This window comes from Salvelinus fontinalis, chromosome 8 (assembly GCF_029448725.1).
Source record: "Salvelinus fontinalis isolate EN_2023a chromosome 8, ASM2944872v1, whole genome shotgun sequence".
Classification (NCBI taxonomy): domain Eukaryota; kingdom Metazoa; phylum Chordata; class Actinopteri; order Salmoniformes; family Salmonidae; genus Salvelinus; species Salvelinus fontinalis.
The window spans coordinates 4,902,219-4,909,330 of record NC_074672.1 but is presented as its reverse complement, the minus strand read 5'-3'; positions in this window follow the sequence as shown (position 1 = coordinate 4,909,330).

The window sequence follows — 7,112 nt, the reverse complement described above, 5'->3', positions numbered from 1 at the left end:
GCCTGTTGCCAACCCTTAGTAAACTTCTGGGAAATAATTGTTTGACAAGATACAATGTTATTTCACAGTAAACAAATTGACAACAGACTTTCAGCACGCATATAGGGAAGGACACTCAACAAGCACGGCACTTACACAAATTACTGATGATTGGCTGAGAGAAAGTGATGATAAAATGATTGCAGGGGCTGTCTTGTTACACTTCAGTGCATTTTTTGACATTATCGATCATAGTCTGCTGCTGAAAAAACTTATGTGTTATGGCCTGTTACCCCTGCTATAATGTGGATAAAGAGTTAACTGTCTAACAGAACACAGAGGGTGTTCCTTAATGGAATCCTTTCAAACATAATCCAGGTAGAAGCAGGAATTCCCCAGGGTAGCTGTTTAGGCCCCTTGCTTATTTCAATCTTTACCAACGACATGCCACTGGCTTTGAGTAAGGCAAGTGTGTCTATGTATGCGAATGACTGCAACATTTAACAAAAAGCTGCAGTTAGTTTCGGAATGGGTAGTAAGGAATAAGGTAGTCCTAAATATTTCCAAACTAAAAGCATTGTATTTGGGACAAATCATTCACTAAACCCTAAACTTCAACTACATCTTGTAATGAATAATATGGAAATTGAGCACGTTGAGGTGACTAAACTGCTTGGAGTAACCTTGGATTGTAAACTGTGGTCAAAACATATTGATACAACAGTAGGTAAGATGGGGAGAAGTCTGTCCATAATAAAGCTCTGCCTTCTTAACACAATCATAAAGGCAGGTCCAACAGGCCCTGGTTTTGTCACACCTGGACTACTGTTCAGTCATGTGGTCAGGTGCCACAAAGAGGGACTTGGGAAAATTGCAATTGGCTCAGGACAGGGCAGCATGGCTGCCCCTTAAAAGTACTCAGAGAGCTAACATTAATGACATGCATGTCAATCTCTCATAGCTCAACGTGGAAGAGAGATTGACTTTCTCATTAATTGTTTTTGTAAGAGCTGAATGAAAAGCTGAATGTACTTAGCTGTCTGTTTAAATACTACCACACAGCTCAGACACTCTTGCAAACCCCACAAGGCATGCCACCATGTCCCCAAGTCCAGAACAAACTATGGGAGACGCACAGTACTTCATAGAGCCAAGACTACATTCCACATCAGGTAACTGATGCAAGCAGTAGAATCAGGTCAAAATACACCTTATGGAACACCAGTCAAAAGTTTTAGAACACGTACCCATTCAAGGGTTTTTCTTTATTTTTACTATTTTCTACATTGTTGAATAATAGTGAATACATCAAAACTATGAAATAACACATATGGAATCACGTAGTAACCAAAAAAGTGTTAAACAAATCAAAATATATTTTATAATCTAGATTCTTCAAATAGCCACCCTTTGCCTTGATGACAGCTTTGGACACTCTTGGCATTCTCTCAACCAATTCCTTGAGGTAGTCACCTGGAATGCATTAAAATTTTAACAAGTGTGCCTTCTTAAAAGTTAAAAGTTGTGGTAACTCGTTCCTTCTGAATGCGTTTGAGCCAATCAGTTGTGTTGTGATAAGGTGTGTGTGTGTGTGTGTGTGTGTGGGGGGGGGGGGGGGTATACAGTAGATAGCCCTATTTGGTAAAAGACCATGTGCATATTATGGCAAGAACAGCTCAAATAAACAAAGAGAAACGACAGTCCAGCGTTACTTTAAGACATGAAGGTCAGTCAATAAGGAACATTTCAGTCGCAAAAACCATCACGCGCTATGATGAAACTGGCTCTCATGAGGACCGCCACAGGAATGGAAGACGCAGAGTTACCTCTGCTGCAGAGGATAAGTTCATTAGAGTTACCAGCCTCAGAAATTGCAGCCCAAATAGATGCTTTACAGAGTTCAAGTAACAGACAAATCAACTGTTCAGAGGAGACTGTGTGAATCAGGCCTTCATGATCAAATTGCTGCAAAGAAACCACTACTAAAGGACACCAATAATAAGAAGAGACTTGCTTGGGCCAAGAAACACGAGCAATGGACATTAGACCAGCAGAAATCTGCCCTTTGGTCTGGAGTACAAATTTGCGATTTTTGGTTCCAATCGCTGTGTCTTTGTGAGACGAGGTGTGGGTAAACGGATGTTCTCCGCCTGTGGATTTTCCACCGTAAAGCATGGAGGAGGAGGTGTTATGGTGTGGGGGTGCTTTGCTGGTGACACTGTTTGTGATTTATTTAGAATTCAAGATACACTTAACCAGCACGGCTACCACGTCATTCTGCAGCAATACGCCACCCCATCTGGTTTGCGCTTAGTGGGACTATAATTTGTTTTTCCAACAGAACAATGACCCAAAATCGCTTGATCAACTTTATTCCACACACAGAGACACATACAAAGCTCTTCCTCGCCCTCCATTTGGCAAATCTAACCATAACGCTATCTTCCTGTTTCCTGCTTACAAGCAAAAACTCAAACAGGAAGTACAAGTGATAGGCTCAGTTTGGAAGTGGTCCAATGAAGTGGAAGCTAAGCTACAGGACAGTTTTGCTAGCACAGACTGGAATATGTTCCAGGATTAATTCGATGGTATTAAGGAGTTTACCACATCAGTCACCGACTTCATTAATAAGTGCATCAAAGACATCATCCCCACAGTGACTGTACGTACATATCCCAACCCGAAGGCATGGATTACAGGCAACATTCGCACTGAGCTAAAGGCTAGAGCTGCCACTTTTAAGCAGCAAGACACTAACCCGGACGCTTATAAGAAATCTCGCTTTGCCCTCTGGTGAACCATCAAACAGGCAAAGCATCAATATAGGACTAAGATCGAATCCTACTACACCGGCTCTGGTGCTCATCGGAGAGACAGGGCTTGCAAACTATTGCAGATTACAAAGGGGAACCCCAGCCTGTGGTGGTTATTACTGTATTATCAAATGAGGAGAGACACACGTATCACACAAGTCAGAGTTATACTAAATCTTTATTCACTTATTAATAAGGGAGCAAGGTCACTACATGCACAGAGTGAATGGAGTTAGAGCTCAAATAATAAGGGGTTTATATAGAAACCCAAGAACTGCTTAGTCGTGGTTGGTTCCACCCCTCCCCAGCATATCAGGGCAATAATAAGCTACCTTGCTTCTTTTTGTGGTTATTTGTATCGGGTCATAGCGCACCAACAAGTGATAACTTTAGTTCCATTACTCCTTTCTCCATCAAGCTAGCTACTCATTTCTCCATCTCTTCTATTGCCCCACAGCTGTGTTGGAAGATAGTAAAAGAAACGGATGGGCTGAAGAACTCTGGTCACTTCTCAGAGGCCCTTTTCTTATGCAGTGTGACCAGGTTACTCAGAAGCAAAGAGAAATGGAAACAATACAGGTCTATCTGTTCTTCAAGCTTACCTCTAACCCATGTCCTTGACTACACTCCTAGACCAGCTGCGGGAAGTGAATGTGGAAGAGATGAAACCTCCTTTCTCGGAAGCACAGCATTGGCATTAAAGAAATGTCTTTACTATTGCTAAGCATATTAATTGTTAACTATAAATATTAAACAAAAAAAGGTAAATACGTGTGTTTTCTGCCCAGTGACAAGCCTACCAGATGAGCTATAGTCACTTCGAGGCAAACCAACACTGAACCATGCATGAGAGCATCAGCTGTTACTGTGATCACACTCTCCATAGCCGATGTGAGCAAGACCTTTAAACAGGTTAAAATTCACAAGGCCGCAGGGCCAGACGGATTACCAGGACACGTACTCCGAGCATGCGCTAACCAGCTGGCAAGAGTGTTCACTGAAATGTTCAACCTCTCCCTGACACATTATGTAATACCTACATGTTTCAAGCAGACCACAATAATCCCAGGGTCCAAGAACGCTATAATAACCTGTCTAAATGACTAATGCCCCGTAATACTCAAATCTGTAGCCATGAAATGTTTTAAAAGGCTGGTCATTGCTCACATCAACACCATCATCCCAGACATCCTGGACCCACTACAATTCGCATAACACCCGAACAGATCCATGGATGAAGCAATCTCTATTGCACACCACACTGCCCTTTCCTACTTGGACAAAAGGAACACCTGCGTGAGAATGCTCAGCATTCAACACCATAGTGCCCTCGAAGCTCATCTGGGACTGAACACCCCCCCCCCCCCCCGGCCACCCGCAGGAGGCGAGGGTAGGCAACACGTACGCCACACTTACCCTCAACAAGGGGACCCCCTCAGGGGTGCATGCTTAGTCCCTTCCTGTACTCCCTGTTCACACACGACTGCGTGGCCGCACACGACTCCAACTTCATTAAGTTTGCCGACAACCCAACGGTGGTAGGCCTGATCACCGGTGACGATGAGACAGCCGATATGGAGGAAGTCAGAGACCTGGCAGTGTGTTGCCAGGACAACATCCTCTCCCTCAACGTCAGTAAGACAAATGAGCTGATCGTTGACTACAGGAAATGGAGGGCCAAGCACAGCCCCTTTCACATCGACGAGGCTGTAGCGGAGAGGGTCGTCAATTTCCTTGGTGTCCACATCACTAAGGATCTATCATGGTCCAAACACACTAACACAGTCGTGTAGAGGGCACGACAACACCTCTTCCCCCTCAGGAGGCTGAAAAGATTTGGCATGGGCCCTCAAATGTTCTACAAATACAGCCTCGAGACCAACTTGACTGGCTGCATCACTGCTTGGTATGGCAACTGCTTGGCATCCGACCGCAAGGCATTACAGAGGGCAGTGCATACGGCCCAGCCGATCTCCCTGCCATCCAGGCAGTGTCAGAGACTCCAGCCACAAAAACAAGATTGTCTGGTCTGATGAAACCAAGATTGATCTCTTTGGCCTGAATGCCAAGCGTCACATCTGAAGGAAACCGGTGCTGCCACCACCATCTGAAGCATGGTGGTGGCAGCATCATAATGTCAGGATGTTTTTCAGTGGCAGGGACTGGGAGACTAGTCAGGATCGAGGGAAAGATGAATGGAGAAAAGTACAGCGAGATCCTTGATGAGAACCTGCTCCAGAGCGCTCAGGACCTCAGACTGGGGCAAAGGTTCACATTCCAACAGGACAATGACCCTAAGCACACAGCCAAGACAACACAGGAGTGGCTTCGGGACAAGTCTCAATGTCCTTGAGTGGTCCGGCCAGAGCCCGGACTTGAACCCAATCGAACATCTCTAGAGAGACCTGAATATAGCTGTGCATCGACGCTCCCCATCTAACCTGACAGAGCTTGAGAGGATCTGTAGAAAATAATGGGATGAACTCCCCACATACAGGTGTGCCAAGCTTGTAGCGTCATACTCAAGAAGACTCGAGGCTGTAATCGCTGCCAAAGGTGCTTCAACAAAGTACTGAGTAAAGGGTCTGAATACTTATGTAAATGTCATATTTCAGGTTTTTTTTCATACATTTGCACACATTTCTTAACTTGTTTTTGCTTTGTCATTATGGGGTATTGTGTGTAGTTTGATGAGGGGGAAAAATTATTTCATGCATTTTAGAATAAGGCTGTAACGTAACAAAATGTGGAAATATTTTAGGGGTCTGAAAACTTTCCGAATGCATTGTATATGTGGGGCTCCCGAGTGGTGCAGTGACCTAAGACACTGCATCTCAGTGCAAGAGGCAGCAGGTAGCCTAGTGGTTAGAGTGTTGGGCCAATAACCAAAAGGTTGCTGGATCAAATCCCAGAGCAGTCAAAGTAAAAATCTGTCGTTTTGCCCCTGAACAAGGCAGTTAACCCGCTGTGCCCCGCTAGGCTGTCATTGTAAATAAGATTTTGTTCCTAACTGACTTGCCTAGTTAAATAAAGGCTACATTTAAAAAATTAAAAAATATTTTCACATTACTTGGTTCCTGCCTGATTTCTTAACCTGTTAACACTCGAGTTTGGGGGCGAGTTTGGGGGCTTAACTTCTTTGGGGTAGGGGGCAGTATTTTCACGTCCGGATGAAAAGCATGCCCAGAGTAAACGGCCTGCTACAAATCCATAAAAGCTAGAATATGCATATTATTAGTGGATTTGGATAGAAAACACTCTGAAGTTTCTAAAACTGTTTGAATGATGTCTGAGTATAACAGAACTCATCAGGCAGGCAAAAATCTGAGAAAAAATCCAACCAGGAAGTGAGAAATCTGAGGACGGTCGATTTTCAACTTAGCTCCTATTGAAGATACAGTGGGATATTGGTAATGTTGCACTTCCTAAGGCTTCCACTAGATGTCAACAGTCGTTAGAACCTTGTCTGATGTCTCTTCTGTTTAGTGGGGCCGAAGGAGAGGAATGAGTCAGCTCTGCCATGAAGTGACCATGCTCTGACCATGCGTGTTCACGTGAGAGCGAGCTTTGTTCCATCGCAATTCTGAAGACAGGAATACTCCGGTTGGAACATTATTGAAGAATTATGTTAAAAACATCCTAAAGATTGATTCAATACTTCGTTTGTCATTTTTTTACGGACTGTAATATAACTTTTTTAACTTTTTGTCCTTACTTTCCGCTGGACCTGCCGTCGTGAGATTGGAAAGTGTACTGAACGCTAGAACAACAAGGAGGAATTTGGACATAAATGATGGACATTATCGAACAAAACAAACATTTATTGTGGAACTGGGATTCCTGGGAGTGGATTCTGATGAAGATCATCAAAGGTAAGTGAATGTTTATGTTACTTCTGACTTCTGTTGACTGCATAATATGGCAGCTATATTTGTGTCTTGATTGGGCTCTGAGCGCCGGCTCAGATTATTGCATGGTTTGCTTTTTTCGTAAAGCTTTTTTGAAATCTGACAGCGGTTGCATTAAAAAGTGCATCTAAAATTCCATGCATAACAGTTGTATCTTTTAGCAATGTTTATTATGAGTATTCCTGTAAATTGATGTGGCTCTCTGCAAAATCAAAGGATGTTTTGTGACTTCTGAACGTAAGGCGCCAATGTAAACTCAGATTTTTGGATATAAATATGAAATCGGACACTGTGGGCTGGATTTACAACAAGTGTATCTTTAAAATGGTGTAAAATACATGCATGTTTGAGGAATTTTAATTATGCTGTTGAAAAGGTGGGACGCTAATGTCTCACGTACCCTAGAGAGGTT